The sequence below is a fragment of the Arachis hypogaea genome, chromosome 11 (genome assembly GCF_003086295.3).
Source record: "Arachis hypogaea cultivar Tifrunner chromosome 11, arahy.Tifrunner.gnm2.J5K5, whole genome shotgun sequence".
NCBI lineage: Eukaryota > Viridiplantae > Streptophyta > Magnoliopsida > Fabales > Fabaceae > Arachis > Arachis hypogaea.
In genome coordinates, this window is record NC_092046.1 from 94,225,399 (window position 1) to 94,247,724 (window position 22,326).

Sequence of the window (22,326 nt, forward strand, 5' to 3'; positions counted from 1 at the left end):
AATCTGTGATCGAAAAATATGAAGAAGAGATGAAGAAATCTTGGGAAGAACAACAAACCTCCTCCATAAAAGAACTATTAAGTCAAATGTTGGGTGTAAAGAAAGGAGTGGAGGAGCATGAAAGTGAGGAAGTCATTCCAGAGAATTCACACTCAAGTGAAGCAGAAAATCACATGAAGGAAGGGCTCATGGAACCACCAATACAAGAAACTCTTGATGAAAATAAGACTCCAACAATCACACAACCACCAAGACTTGGATTCAAGGAAGTGAAGGCAATTAACAAAAGCACCAAGAAGAGGATTGTGGCCAAGCTACCAAGGACAACATTCAAGAGGAGGTCAACCACAAGCAATCCAACCCCTGGACCAATAGCAAGCAAGCTCAATCAAGCCATGTACAAAAGAAAGCTTGCTGAGAGGAAACCAAGACAGGGGGCAATAGCTGAATCTTCTCCTCTCTTGAAGTCATTCCTCTTAACAAACTGGAAGAAGAGGAAAAAAGTGAACAACATGTCAACCGTAGGTATAATTTCTCTTCTCTGCTTTGTTTTCGTTCTTTGTTTTGTTTAAATTCAATAAATTGGCTTATGATTACATTCTAAGTTTGGTGTTGCCCTGCAACAATTTGTTTTCAATCTCTTTGATGATTGCATCAATTCTACATGAAAGTGTCACACTAAGATTCTAAATTTGGTGTGCCACTTAATTTTCTATGCAATACATCCAGCAACATCACTTGTTTGCATAATCATAATGCCTTGCAGTGTTATCTTTCATTTAGTTAGACAATTTTAGTTTTCTTTTTTTTGAGTCATTTTCTTGTTTTTAAATGCTTTCTTTTATTTACTGTGTTTGTTAATACACTACCAAGAGAGCTTTATTCATGATAGATTCTTGGCTTGGTGATTGTATTTAACATATAACAGTTTCTTTCGTCTGGTTTTATTTCAAATAAATTGACATAGGATTGCATTCTAAGTTTGGTGTTGCTATGCAACAAAATTTGCTTCCAATCTTTACAGATACTTGCATCAATTACAAGTGAAAGTGTCACACTAAGTTTGGTGTGCCACTTATCTTTTATGCAATGTATTGTGCACACCTTCTTATCTATGCAATCAAAATGTCTCTGTCTCTTGTGCCTTGATATCTTTAATTTTGCTTGTTTAAAACACATGTGTTACTAACATTTCATTGTGTAAGACATTCATAATCCATCTTAAGCACATAGCCACGGTTCTAATAGTTGCTTGAAGATGAGCAAGCATTCTGAGTTGGTATGGGAAGGAGGAGAATGGGAGGAAAATGACAACAATAGAGAAGATGAACTACAAGGATGTAAAGTTCCTTTTCCTCTCATTTGTTTCAAGCACTATAAACTGCATGATTGTCTTTACCTTCTCTTTATGCATGTGTGTATGAAAAGGCATAGTTTGATTTCTAAATTGCAACATGGTGCTGTGCCATTATGATTACCAACTTGAGTTTTGTGAATTCAAAAGCAGTAAAGCATCATGATCATAAACAAACAAGGAATTAAAGAAGAGTTTAGCATGTACATACAAGTATTGGAAAGCTAGTATGATTAATTGTTGCTCAATTGCATTGGATTTTATTTAATTGAAGTTTTCATCTAGTACATTTTGTGAAATCTTTTGAAAATCATGTAAACCTTGAAGAAGCAAATACAATTAAAGCAAGAAAAGAAAAAGGGAAAGAATGAGAAAGCTGAAGGCTCTGAGTACCAATGGCAATTTATTTGCTAAGTACTTGTGGTGTTTATGTATCAAGCCAAATGCTTGAAAACAAAACATTTAGAAGTCAAGGTTAGGCTCAAAGTGCAAAAGCACTCCCTCAAAGCTCAAGGCTCTGAGCATCAATGATTAGAGAGTCAAGAAAAGAAAAGAAAAAAATGAGATTAATGAAGTCCTCTAATCAAATGCTTGTGGTGCTTATGTATCAAGTGGTGATACTTGAAAACAAAGCATTTAGAAGTCGTAGCTTTGTTATCAACTCATGGGGCAAAGCACCCAAAAGGAGAAGCTAAATAAGAAAATCAAAAGCTTGTTTCAAGGAAGAAATATAAAAGAAAGATTTCATAAATTGAGCTAGAGAGAAGCATCAATCATTTACATCTCTTTTGTAATTGTAGCATGCATAGAAAACTAGCTTGCCATGAACATTGAGTTGCTATTCTTCTTACCTTGGATTGTCAATCTCTATTGCATGATTCTTTTCTTGCTTGGGGACAAGCAAGGTTTAAGTTTGGTGTTGTGATGACATGTCACCATGTCATGTTTTTCTATGCTTTTTCCTTTATTTTCAATAGGTTTTATGCACTTTCTTAAGCCATAAGCAAGCCAATTGGGTAGATTTCCATGTTTCCTTTGATTCAATCAACCATGGATGAATTAATGCACTTTCATGAGATTTTGTGCTATAATTGTCATATATTATGAAAGAAACACAATCTTATGATTTGGGGCATAGCTTTGATTGTTTTGATTGATTGATGATAGGTGAAAAGAGTTTTGAAGAAGGTTGAAGGAAGAAGGAATGGCTAGGAGCAAGAGAGAACAAAAAGTTTGAGCCAAAGTTTGCCTCAAACTTTAGCTCAAACTTTTAGAAGAGTTGAAAACATTCCAGAGAAAAAAGCTTCAGCCAAAGTTTGCCTCAAACTTTAGCTCAAACTTTTGGGAGAAAAGCTTGAGCCAACATTTGCCTCAAACTTTTTGGCAAACGTTGGCACCACAAAACAAACACCCTAGAGGAAAAAGCTTGCGCCAACGTTTGCCTCAAGCTTTTTGGCAAACGTTGGCGCCACACACCACAACAGCCTGAAGGGGTATACTTCCAACAAGAATAACTTGAGCTACAGAGCTCCAAATGAGGTGATTCAAAAAGCAATGGAAAGTAGGAATCAAGAGCTTTCCAGGAATATATGGCACTGCATGGGGGACACTAAAATTGAGGGAGAAAACTGCCCCGCAATGAGCATAAACGAACATGGTGGCAACTTGCAGTGAGGCCAACTGACCTCTGCACCTTCGACGGAGTATAACTCGAGCTGTGGAACTCCAAATGATGCGCCTCTAACGGCATTGGAAAGTAGACATTCAGGGCTTTCCAACAATGTATAATAGTATGGGGTGGACAATACGTTTGAGCCTCCAGAATTGGCGTTTTCGACCACGTTTGAGGCAAACTTTACCTCAAACGCTGCACACCAAAGCCAGCGACCCTGTCCTCTTTAAAGGGGCCTAACTTGAGTTGTAGATGTCCAATTGAGGTGATTCCAATTGGGTTAGAAAGATGACATTCAGAGCTTTCCAACTATATATAATAGTCTATAGTTGGCATGAAATTGGCAACCAAACAAGAGGACAAAGTAGCAACCCACACATGCACACAAGGGGATCCACGTTTGGCTAAAAGTTTGACCTCAAACTTTAGCTCAAACGTGGATATCAGCAAAAGGGGGTGGCTGATATAAAAAGCTTGAGCAAAGTTTGCCTCAAACTTTGACTCAAGCTTTTGTGCTTTATGTCCCGATTCACAATGGGTTTCTCTCCAACTCCAAGTGCAATCAACAGAGGCCATCTTCAACCCAAATCTAAAGCACGCAAAGCCCATTATCATCACTCAAAGGCACAAGAGATAGATAAAATAGGAATTTTATTTAATTGTAATTTGACTTTAATTTCACTTTCATTTTCATTTTCATTTTGTAAAAAGCCTATATAAGGCATCATTCTCATTTTAGAAAGGAGGCCCGAATAGAGAGAATAGAAGGTTAGCTCTATTAGAGAGCATTAAAGGTTGGCTCCTCGAGGGAGCATTAGCATTAGAGAGCTCTCTCTCTTTAGTTTTTCTCTTTGTTTTGAATCTTGGGTTGAGAATTGAAGGAATTCTGTTTCATTTTCACTTTGAGATTTCTCTTGTTCTTCTTCTACAAAAGTTCAGTGAATTAAGGATTTGAATCAACACTCTGTTTACTGCTTTCATCTTCATTTCTTTTGCAAATTGTTCTTTATTGGATCAAGGAAGGACTTGAGATCTAGACTTGTTTTCTAGTCTCATTGAGCCCCTGAGATCTTCAATTTCTCATTGAGATTTTGAAATTGAGCCAAGCTGCTCTCTGTTTTGATTTTAAAGTGATTTTCCAAATCTGTTGAACCTGCTGCATCTTTTACTTCTCTGTTTGATTGTTATTTACACTTCCGTGTTTGATTTCATGAATCCCAGTACCTAATTTCCTTTATTCTTCTTGCAATTTAACTTTCCAGTTACTTGATCTACTGCTTTCTTTTAATTTCCAGCACCCACTCCCTTTTAATTTCATGCAATTTACATTTCTTGCAATTTAAGATTCTTGCAATTTACATTTCTTGCTCTTTAAGTTACTTGCAATTTTACTTACTGCACTTTATAATTCCTGCAAATTTACATTCTGTTGGCTTCAATTGTAACTCAAATCATTCAATGTTAGCATGACTAAACTAATCACCCACTAAAGTTGCTTGATCCATCAATCCCTGTGGGATCGACATCACTCACGTGAGTTTTACTACTTGATGCGACCCGGTATACTTGCCGGTTAGTTTTGTGTGTTTGGGATTCGTTTTTCGTTTTCCGAAAATACACATCAGCAACACTAGAGGAGTGATGGAGGTAAACAATGTGGATGCACTGCTGGCCCAAAACAAGCTTATTACCAAGCAGCTGGCTGACCTCACCAAGAAGATGGAGAAGAACCAAGTAGCAGCAATCACCACCTCATCAACAACCCAAGAGGGGGTGAATGCAGAGGCAGAAGGTGAGCTTGAACAAGCCAACTACATTGGAAACTCACCCAGGCAGACCCATGATCTATACTCCAAGACCTACAACCCTGGTTGGAGGAATCACCCAAACTTTAGGTGGGGAAATCAACAAGATCAAGGCCAAAATCAGAGACATCACAACCCCAACAACCATGCAGCTCACCAACATTCCACACTGAGATCATATCAACATCACCCTAACAACACCTCTCCACATCCATACCAAAACAAAAATAACCCAACTCATCCATCCAATCCCAACCCACCATCATCTGATGACAGACTCTCAAGGATTGAGACTCTACTTGAAGGCATATGCAAAGAGATTCAAGATAACAAGGTGTTCAAAGAGGAGGTGCGAGCCAATATCAAGAATTAGGGGGACACCATCAAGAGGCTAGAATTTCAAGTGGGATACCTCTCCGAGCAGATTTCCAAACCTACTGACAGCTTCCCAAGTGACACAGAGAAAAACCCGAGAGGTGAAGCAAAGAAAGTAAGATGGGAAGATTGTAAGATGGTCACTATAAGTGATAAGGAGACCGAGGACAAACCGAACAAACCATTAGAACAACCTGGAGATGCATCAGCAGAGAAACAGGAAGAGGAGCACCAAGCACCCAAAATTTCACAAAAAGAGCTGATAATACTCTATGCACCTTTCCCCAATTACTCAATGGTGGTGTAGAGAAGAGAATATACTCAAGGTTTCTTTATATGTTTGCATCTCTCCATGTAAACATACCATTCATCAAGGCCCTCCAACAAATGCCCTCATACATTAAGTATATGAAGGAGCTGCTGACCAAGAAAAGCTCACTCAAGGGAGGACAAACAATAGTGATGAATAAGGAGTGCAGTGCTCTCATTCAACCAGAGCTGCCTACAAAGAGGAAGGACCCACGGAGGTTTTACATCCCCTGTGCCATAGGAGAAACAATGTTTGATAAAGGACTCTGCGATTTGGGAGCAAGCATCAACTTAATGCCTTTATCCCTTATGAAGAGGCTGCAGATCAATGAGATAATGCCCACAGATGTAGTTATCAAGCTGGCTGACAAAACTCAAAAACAAGTAGTAGGAGTGGTTGAAAATGTGCTGGTGAAGGTTGGAAAATACTTCCTGCCCACAGACTTTGTCATATTGGACATGGAAGAGAGTCACCTCCACACAATCATATTGGGAAGACCATTCCTAGCTACAGCTAAAGCACTTATAGATGTGGAGCGAGGGGAGCTAATTTTGAGGATCCATGACGAACAACTCACTTTCAATGTTTTCAAGCCCTCACAAGAAACAGATCAAGAGAACAAGGAACCAAGGAAAGATCACAGTAAGATATTGAAGGAAGAAACAAGCACTGAAGCACAACCAACACATCTGGGAATCCCCTTGGTTGATGAACAAGGCAATCAGCAGCTGTCACAGCTCAAGGAAAATCAGGAGGAACCTAAACCACCAGAGTTATATGAGACTAGCAACAAAATCTCCTTGGAAGAAGAGGTCACAAAGAGCAAAGCAACATCAAAAGGAACAAAGAAGAAGGTACCAAGGAGATGGAGTAACAAGAAGATCCCTATAGAGGACTTCTCTCTAGGGGATAAAGTAATCTCAGCTTACTTCCCAGCTATTCCCCCCGATCTCCCCACCATCCCATCTCAGCTACCTAAAGTTTTTACCATCAACAGAGTTCTCTCCTTAGAACATGTGGAGATCCTTGATGAAGCCAATGGAGATAGATTTACAGCAAGGGGGGAGGACTTGAAGCACTACCAACTGATGTGCGGAAAACGATCCGACACAAAACTAACCGGCAAGTGCACGGGGTCGCATCAAGTAATAATAACTCACGGGAGTGAGGTCGATCCCACAGGGATTGAAGGATTGAGCAATTTTAGTTTAGTGATTGATTTAGTCAAGCGAATCAAGATTTGGTTGAGAGATTTGTGATTTGCAGAATTTAAATTGCATGGAAAATAAATGGAATGGGTAATTTGCATGAAACCAAAGAGAACTGAAATTTAAAGTGCTGAATCTTAAAGAACAAGAAATTAAATGGCAGAAACTTAGAACGCAAGAAATGTAAACTGCAGAATCTTAAAGTGCAAGAAATGTAAATGGCTTGAATTGTAAAGGGGATTGGGAATTGGATTTGCAGAAATTAAACAAGGAAAAGTAAAATTCAACAAACAGAAGAGTAGAAGATAACTTGAATTGAATCGGATCTAAAACAGAATTGTAAATGGGCTTGAAAAGCATTAAACAGAGAATCGAAAATGAGAAATCCAGATCTCAGGACTCAAGAGACTAGATAATCAAGTCTAGATCTCAATGCCTTCCTAGATCCAACAAGAGCAATTGCAAAGGAAATGAAGAAATGTAAATTGCAGAGAAAGTGAAAGAAGAAGCAATTAACAGAAACTGAAATTCAATGATGCCGAAAATTAAACAAGATCCCAAGGTGAGATTGAAACAAAATTTCTTCAATTCTCCACCCAAGATCCGAAGCAAGAAAAGTAAAGAGTATTCAAGCAAGAACAAGGAAGAAGAGAGATCAATTCTCCTTCCCAAATTCTCTTGAATTCAAACAACAATGCCAAAATGTAAAAGTGAGCTCTCTACAAACTACCAAATCAAAATTGAAAAGAAAGCTCCCCCTAAAACTTAAATCTTAAGCTATTTATACACTTTCTTCAAATGGTCTTCAAGCTTTGAATTGGGCCTTTGCTCTTGATAGAATTGGGTTGATAGAGGCCTTGGTTGATTGCTCTTGGAGTTGGAGAGAGAACCAAAGTGAACCGGGTTGGGAATTATAAAAGCTTGAGTAAAAGTTTGAGGCAAACTTTTACTCAAACTTTTTACATCAGCAACCCCATTCTTGCTGCTACCAACGTTTGAGCTAAAGTTTGGGGTCAAACTTTTGCTCAAACGTTGGCCCCCTTATGCACACTCATGGCGCCAACGTTTGCCAAAAAGTTTGAGGCAAACGTTGGCGCAAACTTTTTGTCTCCATGGTGTGTTGCTGATGGCGTCAACGTTTGCCAAAAAGTTTGAGGCAAACGTTGGCGCAAACTTTTTCTCTCCAGGGTGTTGATTTGTGATGCCAACGTTTTCCAAAAAGTTTGAGGCAAACGTTGGCTCAAGCTTTTCTCCCAAAAGTTTGAGCTAAAGTTTGAGGCAAACTTTTGCTCAAGCTTTTTGTTCCCTGGTGTGTTTTCACTTATCCGAAAGTTTGAGCTAAAGTTTGAGGCAAACTTTTGCTCAAACTTTTTGTTCTCTCTTGCTCCTAGCCATTCCTTCTTACTTCAACCTTTCTCCAAGCTTTCTTCACTTATCATCAATCAACCAAACACATCAAAGCTATGCTCAAAATCATGAGTTTGTCATTCTTTCATAATATGTGGCAATTATAGCATAAATCCTCATGAAATTGCATTAATTCATCTATGGTTGATTAAATCAAAGCAAACATGGAAATCTACCCAATTGGCTTGCTTATGGCTCAAGAAAGTTCATAAATCAATTGAAAACAAAAGAAAAAGGCTAGTGAAACTAGGCTAAGATGACTTGTCATCACAACACCAAACTTAAAGCTTGCTTGTCCCCAAGCAAGAAATGAATTATTGAGAAGAAAGAATGAAATGGAAGATGATGTTCATGCTAGCAGAGTATTATTGGTAGTTCATGGGGTTTTATGTGGATATGTAAACACTCACTTCTTATTGACTCTTAGGCCTAGAAAGTCTTCTTCAAGCATCAAGCAACACACTGCTATGACCTCTCATTATTCCTTTATCCTTGGCTATTATTTTGTTCATAAGCTTTATTTGAGTGTCATGTATAACAAGTTCATTGATTTCTTTATACTTGACACATTATTCACTATAGACACTTGGCTCACATTCTTTCTTAAAACATTGATGCCCAGCACCTCTTTGGGTTACTAAATGCCTTGTAGTTAGGTTGCTCTTGATAGTGGACTTTTAGCTGATGATCCCGGGTTAGTTAACCCAAGTCACCAAGTGTTGATGCACTCCAAAGAGCTTAGTAATCCAAGCAGATCCTAGTACAAAGACACCACAGGCATATATTCTAAGGTTCAAGCTATTGGTGTCTAGCTTTGTTTCTTTTTGTTTTTCTTTTGTTCTGTTGCCATTTTTGGCTTTTTCTTTTCTCTTATTTTTGTTTTTCTTTTTAACCAAGGACTTTTATTTGATTGAGATTCATAGACAGTAGGCCACTTTCTACTTAAGAGGAGACATCCTAGTTCTCTTATTCATTAAAAGTGAGCTATTATGCAATCACACATTCATACCACCACTTACTTTTATTGTACTTCTATCTAACAGAGAACTATCTTACTTCACATTCAAAACATTTCTTTTTTTGAATTAAAGATGCAGGGGACAAAGCATGCTTTTTGTTAAGTGAAAGTAAACACACAAGCACACACTTAGACTAGCTTACTTATTGCAAAAGAAGATTGAATCTACTTGAACTAGATGAACACTTTAGCAAGACATAAATCAAAGCATTTCTCAACAGCAAAAGTTAAGTATAAATACAACCTATTGGTTTGCAGTTCTTTTGTTCTTCCTTCTGTTGTGCCCCTTTTGAGTCATGATGCATAATGTCTTCAAATGGTGGTTCGTTCCCTGCATAATTCTCAAAAGTTGCTTGCTTCTCAAGCCCTTAGGTGACTGGTTAGTATGCATGAATTGAGTGTGGCTTTTTGGATTCAATTTGGTGTGGGAACATCAAACTTAATTCCTTGCCACTATCTCTAATGCAACAGGTTGTACATTTATAAATTCTTTTGGCCTTGCTAAAGGTTATGGAACCAAACTAAGAGGCAATTAACTGGTTGAATAATTTGTCTGATTGCTTGGAGCTATCATTATGCAAGAGGTGAGAGTATGCTTTTAAATGAGATTTTGGTGGAACACCAAACTTAGAATCCTTCATTCTCCCTTAAATTGTTTTGGTGTGCAACACCAAACTTAGATCCTTGCAATACAGACAAAACTACTCAACCTTTTTATTGAAACAGCTATGAAAAGAAAACTACCTCAGGTTGGGTTGCCTCCCAACAAGCGCTTTTTTATTGTCACTAGCTTGACATCTCGTTCTTTGATCATGGAGGCTGAAAAGCATAGTGCCTCAGCTTTTCTCCTCTTACTGTGAACTTCCTTCCGGTCTCCTTTTTGATGATCTCTAGGTGTTCAAGTGAAAGGACCCGGTTCACAATGTAGTATTCAGATGATTGTGGGGACACCTTCATTGGTTGGGTGTTTAACACTACTTTATCCCCTGGTGAAAAGCCTTCAGTAGGGATCTTCTTGTTTCTCTACCCTCTTGGCCTCTTCTTCTTTTCTTTCTCAAAAGATACTCCCTGCCTTGGTGGTTCCTTATCTGAGATGTTGAATTTCTCATCTGGAGGTTTTGGATCTAGTTCCTCCTTGATTTCTTTGGTCTGTTGCACCATCTCTACTTCTTTCAAGCATGGATTTGGAAGTCTTGGAGCTAACTCATTGACTACCTCCTTCAAACTTTGATCTCTGGCCTTATCCTTCGTACACTCTTTTTCTTGAGTGGGCTCATGTGGGGTTTTAAAAACATGGAATGCTAGGTGCTCATCATGCACTCTCAGCAACAATTCCCCTTTTTCAACATCTATCAGTGCTTTGCTCGTAGCAAGAAAAGGCCTCCCTAGGATGATGGGGGTGTTAGGGTCCTCCTCCATATCCAGAATGACAAAATCAGCTGGGAGAAGGAATTTCCTCACTTTTACCAGTACATTCTCTACAACTCCAACTGCTTGCTGGATGGATTTGTTAGCCATTTGAAGGAGTATTCGTGTGCATTTCAGCTCACAAATTCGAAGTTTCCTCATTAGAGACAAAGGCATCAAGTTTATGCTTGCACCAAGGTCACAGAATGACTTTTCAATTGTTATGTCTCCTATGGTGCAAGGTATATAAAAACTCCCAGGATCATCTTTCTTCTCTGGTAACTCTCTTTGGAGAATAGCACTACATTCCATTGTCATCTCAACAATTTGTCCTTCTTTTAGGGACTTTTTCTTTGTCAGTACTTCCTTCATAAATTTGGCATACACTGGCATCTGTTCAAGTGCTTCTAAGAAAGGAATATTGATGCTGAGGGTCTTGAATATGTCCAGGAACTTTGAGTATTGCTTATCCTCATTCTCTTTTTTGAACCTCTGAGGGTATGGAAGTTTGGGGATATGTGGCTTCACCCCTTCCTTCTTCTCTTGTAGTTGTGTTTCAAGGATGTCCTTATCTCTCTTTGAGCTTTTTGCATTCTTGATTTCTTGATCTTCTTCACTTCTCTCTTCTGTCTCTTTTTGTGGAACTTCTATGTTGTGTTCTTCCTGATTGATGACTTTCTTCTCACTTTCCACTATAATTGCTTTGCACTCCTCCCACTTTGTAGCTTTTCCTTTGTCCCTTGAGTGGTCTTGAGTGGCACTAGGGGATACATTTGATTGCTTCTCATCCATCTCTGTAATTCGTTTAGCCATTTGTTCCATATGCCTCTCAAGATTTTTACTTGTTATGGCTTGATCCTTCCGTGCTGCTTCCTGATCTTGTCTTGCCATCTCTTGATTTTTTATGAGTTTCTCCACCATTATCTCTAGACTAGAGATTCTTTGGGAGTCTGGATTTAGTTGTGGTTGTGTAAAGTGAGATGGTTGTTGCTGGAAGTTGTTTGAACTATTTGTGGGGTTGTTTTGTGGGTGGAATGTGGATGTGGAAGGTGGATGATGGTTGTTTTGGTTAGTGACTGAATTATTGGGTGGATAATAGCTGGAAATTGGGTGGTCATTTTGGGGTTTTCTATATAGATTGTGGGTTATGTTTTGCTGGTTGTTGTTCTGGTTGCTTCTTGAGTTATTTTGGTTTGAATTCCTTTGCCATGGTTGTTGGTTTTGAGTGTGGTTATCTCCCCATCTGAGATTTGGATGGTTCTTCCAGGATGGATTGTAGGTGTCACCATAAACCTCATTTTGGCCTGAACCTTGGTTGTGCACATATTGAGGTTGTTCCTGTTGCTGATCTTCTTGGTTTTCTTTATTTTGCCCCCATGTGGTTGATGGCTGGCTTGTATTCACTGCTGCAACTTGCAACCTATCAATCTTTTTAGCCATCTGCTCAAATTGTTGTTGAATATGCTCCTGCATTATCTTGTTTTGAGCTAGGAGGGTGTCAACCCCTTCCATTGCTAACACTCCTTTCCTTAGTGATGGTTGGCGTTGTCTCTGATGGCCAAAGAAATATTGGTTGTTAGCCACCAAGTCAATGAGGTTCTGAGCTTCTTCAGCTGTCTTCATGAGTTGCATTGAGCCTCTTGCTGAATAGTCAAGTGCCTCTTGAGCTTTCATTGTCAGTCCTTCATAGAAATTTTGGAGTTTATCCCATTCATTAAACATCTCAGGAGGGCACTTTCTGATTAGAGCTTTGTATCGTTCCCATGCCTCATACAAGGGTTCAGCATCCATTTGTGTGAATGTTTGTACTTCAGTCTTCAATCTAATGACTCTTTGAGGTGGGTAAAACTTGGCAAGGAACTTGGTTACTAGATCATCCTAGTTGTTGATGCTGTCTCTTGGGAAGGATTCCAACCATTTAGTGGCTTTGTCCTTGAGGGAAAATGGAAATAGCAGCAATTTGTAACTGTCAGGATGCACACCATTGGTCTTCACTGTGTTACATATCCTCAGGAAGGTGGATAGGTGGTGGTTTGGATCTTCCAAGGGGCCTCCTCCATAGGAACAGTTGTTCTGGACCAAGGTGACGAGTTGGGGCTTCAATTCAAAGTTATTTGCATCGACATTTGGGGTAAGGATGCTACTCCCACAATGCCTTGGATTAGCAAGTGTATATGAAGCCAAGACTCTCCTCTGGGGTTGACCATTGTTGTTGGCCATTCTCACTGGTGGATTTGTTGGATTTGTTGAGTGTTCCTCCAATTCATGATATTCTTCATCTGATTCTTCCTCTCCAGCAACATTTTTTTCTCTTGCTTCTCTTCTTAGCCTTCGGAGGATTCATTCGTCAGTTTCATGAAAGGTAGGGATCTCTCTTCTTGTATCTGACATACAAGCAAAACACAAGAAACACACAAAAACCAGTGACACTTCAATCTATTACTAGAATGAAGTTTGAGTTAGCTTAAGCAAAAATTCAAACAGTTAGTGGGTTAGTCAAAAATTAAAGAAACAGAAAAGAAAAAAAATGCTTGATCTAGATTTCCACTTCACTTAATCATTGTCAATCTAATCAATCCCCGGCAACGGCGCCAAAAACTTGATGTGCGGAAAATGATCCGACACAAAACTAACCGGCAAGTGCACCGGGTCGCATCAAGTAATAATAACTCACGGGAGTGAGGTCGATCCCACAGGGATTGAAGGATTGAGCAATTTTAGTTTAGTGGTTGATTTAGTCAAGCGAATCAAGATTTGGTTGAGAGATTTGTGATTTGCAGAATTTAAATTGCATGGAAAATAAATGGAATGGGTAATTTGCATGAAACCAAAGAGAACTGAAATTTAAAGTGCTGAATCTTAAAGAACAAGAAATTAAATGGCAGAAACTTAGAACGCAAGAAATGTAAACTGCAGAATCTTAAAGTGAAAGAAATGTAAATGGCTTGAATTGTAAAGGGGATTGGGAATTGGATATGCAGAAATTAAACAAGGAAAAGTAAAATTCAACAAACAGAAGAGTAGAAGATAACTTGAATTGAATCGGATCTAAAACGGAATTGTAAATGGGCTTGAAAAGCATTAAACAGAGAATCGAAAATGAGAAATCCAGATCTCAGGACTCAAGAGACTAGATAATCAAGTCTAGATCTCAATGCCTTCCTAGATCCAACAAGAGCAATTGCAAAGGAAATGAAGAAATGTAAATTGCAGAGAAAGTGAAAGAAGAAGCAATTAACAGAAACTGAAATTCAATGATGCCGAAAATTAAACAAGATCCCAAGGTGAGATTGAAACAGAATTTCTTCAATTCTCCACCCAAGATCCGAAGCAAGAAAAGTAAAGAGTATTCAAGCAAGAACAAGTAAGAAGAGAGATCAATTCTCCTCCCCAAATTCTCTTGAATTCAAACAACAATGCCAAAATGTAAAAGTGAGCTCTCTACAAACTACCAAATCAAAACTGAAAAGAAAGCTCCCCCTAAAACTTAAATCTTAAGCTATTTATACACTTTCTTCAAATGGTCTTCAAGCTTTGAATTGGGCCTTTGCTCTTGATGGAATTGGGTTGATAGAGGCCTTGGTTGATTGCTCTTGGAGTTGGAGAGAGAACCGAAGTGAACCGGGTTGGGAATTATAAAAGCTTGAGTAAAAGTTTGAGTAAAAGTTTGAGGCAAACTTTTACTCAAACTTTTTACATCAGCAACCCCATTCTTGCTGCTACCAACGTTTGAGCTAAAGTTTGGGGTCAAACTTTTGCTCAAACGTTGGCCCCCTTATGCACACTCATGGTGCCAACGTTTGCCAAAAAGTTTGAGGCAAATGTTGGCGCAAACTTTTTGTCTCCAGGGTGTGTTGCTGATGGCGCCAACGTTTGCCAAAAAGTTTGAGGCAAACGTTGGCGCAAACTTTTTCTCTCCACGGTGTTGATTTGTGATGCCAACGTTTGCCAAAAAGTTTGAGGCAAACTTTGGCTCAAGCTTTTCTCCCAAAAGTTTGAGCTAAATTTTGAGGCAAACTTTTGCTCAAGCTTTTTGTTCCTTGGTGTGTTTTCACTTATCTGAAACTTTGAGCTAAAGTTTGAGGCAAATTTTTGCTCAAACTTTTTGTTCTCTCTTGCTCCTAGCCATTCCTTCTTGCTTCAACCTTTCTCCAAGCTTTCTTCACCTATCATCAATCAACCAAACACATCAAAGCTATGCTCAAAATCATGAGTTTGTCATTCTTTCATAATATGTGGCAATTATAGCATAAATCCTCATGAAATTGCATTAATTCATCTATGGTTGATTAAATCAAAGCAAACATGGAAATCTACCCAATTGGCTTGCTTATGGCTCAAGAAAGTGCATAAATCAATTGAAAACAAAAGAAAAAGGCTAGTGAAACTAGGCTAAGATGACTTGTCATCACCAACCACCCTGACAAAGGAAAAACGTCAAGCTAATGACGCTAAAGAAGCACTTCATGGGAGGCAACCCATGCTTTATATGCTTTTAGACTACTTAATAATGCAAAATTCATGAATTCAAAACCAACCTTGACATACACTTGAAGGAATCCTTTTATGCAGCATATAGTGAGGAATAAGTTTGGTGTTCAAGGCATACTAAGAAAGCTTGAATGCAATTCATATCATGTTACTCTTAGAGCCTTGAACAAAACTTTTTCATCATATGGCCACAAACTAAGTTTGGTGTCACCTATGGTGTCACCAATGTTGCATACATGGACATTCAGTTAGTCAGTTGGTTTGTTCTCATGAATAAGCAAAATTGTTTATTTTTACCGCCACTATCCACACATTTAATAATTACATTTTGTTATTTTGTAGAAAAATTGATGGGACAATTGAAAGGAGAAGTTTCGGCCACTTCATGAAGGGAGAGTACACACTTGTCTTAAAAGGGAATACATTGGAAAATGTGGCCATGCAACATTGGAAAAAGGATACCCTTGGAGACCGAACCAACTCCTTCATAAAGTTGATGATCATTGTCCTCTTTCCATGCTAAACCCCAACCGTCCATCAATCAACCACTCCATCAATCTACACCTTTCACCTCTCTATATAAATGATCCTTGTTTCGTACCCCACCTTCACATTCCACTCTCACTCTTCACATCTATCATTTTCGGAGCCCAACACCTTCACATAACCAAAATCACTCATGGCTTCATCAAGCTCTAAGAGAAGAAAGGGAAAGGAGCCTATGGAACAACGCCCTTTTGATGAAAAGAAATTTAGAACCTTTCACCATGCATTACAGTACGGATGGATGGTTGATAAGGAGATCATCTATGAGCTGGGCTTTCAAGTCAGAAAAACTGAGTGTCCCGAAATCATGAAGAAGGTAGAAAAGAGAAGATGGGAGCTCCTCACTGATCCGGTCATTAGAGTAAATGCAAATCTTGTAAGAGAGTTCTATGCAAATGCGGTCCGATATGATAAGGCAAATGAGTCCTATACAAGTTTTGTAAGAGGAAAGACCGTGGATTTCAGTCCCATGAGTGCCATGAGGGCATTAAAGCTACGGTCCATACCATTTGCAGAAGAGAGCTACCATTCAAGAATTGATAACAGCCCCAATTATGACCAGATTGTGCAAGATATTTGTGTACCAGGAGCTGATTGGGTACGAGATTTTGAAAGGAAACCCAAGTTCATTAAGAGAGGAGACCTCACTCCTAACGCAAAGGGGTGGTTCGAAATCGTAAGGAGATCCATCCTCCCCGCTGGAAACAACTCAGAGGTAAATCTCAAGAAAGCCACAATGGTGCACTGCATACTCAAAGGAGGAGAGATCAAGGTTCATAAACTCATAGCCGAAGGCATTAGGAAGGGAGCCGAGAAAAACGACTCTAGAGGAAAGTTAGGCTACCCCAGCACTATTTTTCGACTATGTGACAAAGCTAGAGTGGTGTTTGAAGATGAGGACCTCGAGTGGATAAAAGAGGGCATTCCAATTACAGTTCGACGGATGCATGCTGTTGCATCTTCCCTACCTCAACGGAAGCCAAGGAAGAGGCCAGCCCATCAAGTAGTAGAAGGACAAGACCTAGAGGAGCAAGCTCCAGCCACTTTGGATATGCACCAACTACAGGAAGCCATTGATGGTTTATCTAGACAATACTTGGCAAGCCAAGGAGCACAGAAGGAGCTTCAACTGCAAATGATGGAGCAGCAATTGGAACAAGGAAAAGAATGGGGTGAATCCTTCCACAGGATAGAACAAAGGCAAAATGAACAACAAGAATTTATCCAGAAGCTAATCAACATCCAAGCACATCAAGGTGCACACATACATGAGATGCATCGAAAACAATTAGAACAAGCAGAACTCTTTGACGAGCACAGGGCATTCTCATAAGGGGTTTACATGAGTGAGACTGGGAATCATATAAACACCCAAGCCAGGCTCGGATACTTAGTCGGACAGCTACCTATATTGCATCCAGGAATCATAAGGTACGAAGAAGTGAAGGATGAATTAGCACGAGAAGAAAGAGAAAGGGTGGAAAAGAGTCACGAATCAGTAAGGAAGGCACTTGAGGATTGGAAGAAAGCGAGACTGGAAAGGATTCGAGGAAACACAAGTAGACACAAAGAGGACAAACAAGAGGGAGAGCATGGGTAACCACATGATTAAAAGGTGGTGGAGTTCCCTCTTTAATCCATCTTTTCCAAGTTCTAAATAAGGAAAATCATGTATGAAATTGAACATGTTCCATGGTAGTTTAGGATTTTCAATTCTGCCTTTAAGTTTTTCTTTACTTAAGTTGATATGTGCTGGTTTTAATGTCAATGCTGCATCTTCATCTTGCTTATTGTATGCTTGTCTTTTTTTTTTTTTAGCCAAATAAAAAGAGAATATTTGTTATAAAAGACCAGAGTAGAATCCATATTGTGGAGTAAGTTCCTAATTTTGTGGTGTGGTAATAGATTAGCTAAGTTGGTTCACCAATAAGGTGGGAAGGCAACTATCTGTCCTGAATTATATGCTTGAAACACACCCCATGAGACTAGCTAAATAACAAGATCCTAATAAGAAAAAGGGGAAAAGAAAATGAAAGTTGAAAAATAAAAGAAAAAGAGTAAGAAATAAGGCTAGGCACCAAGGGTTTGAATCTTGAGGCAAGTGCCTGTGGTGTTCCTGTGTAAGGGATTTACTTGGATGAATAAGCTCTTAGGGGTGCCTTATCACTTGGTAACTTGGGTTAACTAACCCAGGATTATCAGCTGAAAGTCCACTATCAAGAGTAACCTTTGCTACAGAACACTTAGTAATCTAAAGAGGTGCTGGACACCAAGGTCTCAAGAAAAGAAAATAAACAAATCATGTGCCTGTGGTGTGTATGTGTGGGGGAAAGAGACTTGAGGGAGTAAGTCCTTAGGGGTGTCTTAACACCTAGCACCTTGAACCAACTGGTTCGGGAGTGCTCGCTGAAAGCTTATCTTAAAGAGTCGCCCCCTCACAGAGCACCTAGTCTAAGAACACAAATAAGCCCTGAAATGACAAAAAGGATCAATGAATAAAAGTCTCATAGGGTGCAATCAAGCGAGTATTCCAGGACATGATAAAGTTCTGAAAGCCAGTGAAGGAATGAACCTAAGTTGCTATGCATGAAACCACCATAAAACCAAGGACATGACTTCCACAATAATGACTCATTTCTCTTGGTATTTCATTCATCATTCTCTTGTTCCAGTACTTGCTTAGGGACAAGCAAGCTTTAAGTTTGGTGTTGTGATGCCAGGGCATTTTGGCCAGTTTCACTGACCTATTCTTTACTGTTTTAGGGTAGTTTCATGCATTATCTTAGGAAATAAGCATGTTTTGGATAGAATTTCACTTACATCTTGATTCAAGCAAACATTATGCACTTTACATGATTTCATGAAAATTATGCAAGAATTGAATGACAAATTGGATGATGCATGTCTCATGATTTGAATTAGAACTTTGATGCACTCTATTGCTTGATTTCAGGACAAAGGAAGCAAGGAAGAACCACGTTAGCAGCCACGTTAGTCTAACTAACTTAACAACTAACGTGGAATGGGAGCTAGCTTGCAACGTTAATGAGAAAAGTAATCACCAATAACGTCCTCGAAGCCATCATAGCCCACGTTAAGAGTCACGTTAACTAAGTTAACGTGAACTCTAACGTGGACGAAGAAAATGAAGCCAATGTTAGTGACACTCACCTTTGTCACTAACGTTGGACCAAGCTCATATTGGCCACGTTAAGAGCCACGTTAACTCAGTTAACGTGGACTCTAACATGGGGAAGCAAAAGAATGGCCAACGTTAGTGACACTCACCTTTGTCACAAACGTTGGACTATGCCACTTTGAGCCACGTTAGTTGCCACGTTAACTTAGTTAACGTGGAAGCTAACGTGGAGGGAGCAAGAATCGCCAACGTTAGTGACACTCACCTTTGTCACTAACGTTGGAATGAGCCACTATGAGCAACGTTAACTCCCACGTTAACTTAGTTAACGTGGAAGCTAACGTGGATTGGAGAATGATGAGCCAACGTTAGTGACACTCACCTTTGTCACTAACGTTGAAGATGGCTATCACAACCACATTAGAAGCCACGTTAACCTAGTTAACGTGAACTCTAACATGGGAAGTAGGGGCGTTTTGAAACGTTAGTGACAAAGGTAAGTGTCATTAACGTTTTTGAAGATTTGGCAAGCCTACGTTAAAGGTCACGTTAGCCACACTAACGTGAACTCTAACGTATGGGGAAGGGAGGATTCTCAACGTTAGTGGTCACGTTGGTACCACTAACGTTGAAGTTAGCGTGGATTATCCTTGGGTTAGGAACGTTAGTGAAAAAGGTAACTGCCACTAACGTTCTCGAACCCACACTTTCACTTAACGTTAACGCCACTAACGTCCTAAGCTAAAAGTCCCTGCCCACTTCATACTTTCTCTCTGCAAGTAAAGCTAAGCCCACTAAAGAAGATAACTGCTTCAAACTCAAGATCCAAGGCCCATATCCAAGATTTGAAGAACCAACTAGAAGATCAGAAGAGTAGTATATATAAGGGTTGTTTTGAATTTGAAAGGGGAGTTGAAAATTTAAGAACTACTCTGTATAATTTTACTTTCTCTGCACTTCTAGTTTACTTTTCAGAATGTATTTTCCATCCTTGTTTTCCATTTCCAGAGCTATGAACAACTAAACCCCTTTCATTGGGTTAGGGAGCTCTGTTGTAATTTGATGGATCAATATTAGTTTTCATTATTCGTCTTCTATCTTTTCTCTTGATTTTACTAGAAAGCTTTCAATCTTCATTCAATTGGGTAGTTATCTTGGAAAAGAAGCTATTCGTACTTGGATCACTTCAGAACTTTGGAAGAGGAAAGAAGAGATCATGCTAGAAATGCTTTCTCATGTTGGACTAAATTGGGGTTTGGATGGATATAGTGACATATAATCCTACCATCACTTTGATTTGGAAATACATGTGGTATAATCAGTGACCATATTTCATCTCTTCTCATGAGCAATTGACCAAGGAATTGGCTATTGATCAAGATTTGAGAGATTGAATTACCAAGAAATTGGAATTCGGTCACTTAAGATTGCCAAGGAGATCAATGAATGCATTGATTGAGGGAGAGATGAGAATGAACTTGATCCGGAGAATACAACATCTCCTAAGCCCAATGAATTCCCCATTTTTGATCTTACCCATTCTCTTTACTTTCTGCTATTTACTTTCATGCTAAACTCCCCTTTCCCATTTAAGATTCTGCAATTTACTTTCCGCTATTTACATTCCGCTCTTTATTTCCAGCATTTACGTTTCTGCTATTTACTTTCCCGCCATTTAATTTTTTGCAAATCTCATATAAAATTCTACTTAGTTCAACTAGAACATTCCTCTAATTAAAGTTGCTTGACCAATCAATCCCTGTGGGATTCGACCTCACTCTATTGTGAGTTTTTACTTGACGACGATTCGGTATACTTACCGAAGGAAAATTGTTGAGAGACAAGTTTCCGTGCATCAATGAATTATTTCCCTTGATTGTGGAGTAGTTCTCTTTACTCTTGGCCTAGGCTAAGAGAATTGGGTAAACTTGAGTCATTGGGTCTAATATATTTGATGATTTGGGAACCCTTAGTGGTCAATTTGATAACCATTGACACTAGCCTACTACTATGTCAATTAGTAGTTAGGTAGGACCTTATGGGTTGATGTTGACTAAACCATTTAACATACTTCAAGTATAGAAGTAGACTTAATGAGTTTTGTTCTTCGTAATTGTCAAGATATGGGTATTAGACAAGGATAGTGACCCCAATTCCCATGTCTAGCCAAGAGTTGCTTTTATTATTCATATTTGAATCCCAAAAATCCTACTTGCTTGTCTTAGTTATAGTTAGTTGTTTAGTTTTAAGGTAGAATTATATTAGATGTTATCTTGCTAGTTTAGAATTGCTCCCATCTTACTTTAGTTATTTGAATTAGTTTCTTGCACTTCAAGATTACTTGCTTGTTAAGATTCCTAGTTTAATTTCTCGCTCATGACTCACAACCCCGGAATTCTAACCAATGTTGATGTACATGTTTCCCCATTCCTTGTGAGACGACCCTAGGTTTGAATACTTCGGTTACTTTTATTGAGGTTGAACTTGTGACAACCAATTCCTTTCTAAATTTGACTTGAGGCTTGACTATCGGTTTGGGCTATACTAACAACAGAATTATTTGTGGAATTCTGAACCGGTATAATTCCTTGATCTTATCAGTATGCATCCTTGCACGAAGTCACCGTTGTGCGTACGCACGCATCACTGTGCATACGCACCTTTGCTGGAGCTTCGAAACTCCATTTTCTTCATGATTTCTCCCCTTTTGGATGCTCTTTCTTCACTTCTTCAATCCAAACATGCCTTAAAAACCTGAAATCACTTAACGAATACATCAAGGCACCAAATGGGATTAAAGTAAATTAAAATTGACTAAATTAATCACAAAAGAGCATGTTTTCACTTTCAAGCGCAATTTAAGAAGAAATCTCAAAAGCATGCTATTTAGATGAATAAATGTGGGTTTATGTGATGAAATCTACTCAAATCAAACCAAAATATATCGTAAAATATGGACTCATCAGAGCTGCTTTGTCTTCCTGAGTTAACTCTGGTACTATTGCTCTCTTTGCCTGTGAATAATTTCTTCAATGGCAGGTTGTATGTGATTGACACTGGTTTGAGCAGCTACCAATACTCCTCCGGATCTAAACCCCAGGTTTAGTGTAGATCCATCTCTACTTGAGGGTGATGTTCCTGCAGGCTATTCTCCTTAATGCTCCTACTCAAAATGCCACAGACAAGGTTGGATCTTCCGAATCTGAGAATGCTGCCTCTATGGATTCCAGCCTCTACCACAGAGACCCTAATCTCCCCAGAAATCGGCTAAACTAATTTATCGAGAAGTCTCCAACGAAATCGTGGATTAGCCGTCTGAGAGATGTATATTCAAGCTGTTGGTCGTCCTTGTTCGGTGAAAGACACATTCTGACCCAAGTAGACGCGGGTATTTGTCAGGCATGTTCGTCTTAATGTGATGAACAGAGCTAATTGGTTAGATCATCCTATTCACCACGATGAAGTATGAATATACATCTTAGAATTGATCAAACACGGATCGAAGAGGAATAGTAGTACTTTTATTATTTCATAGGACTCAGCAGGGCTCCTCCCCTCAACCTAGGAGGTTTAGAAACTCATACTGAGGTAAAA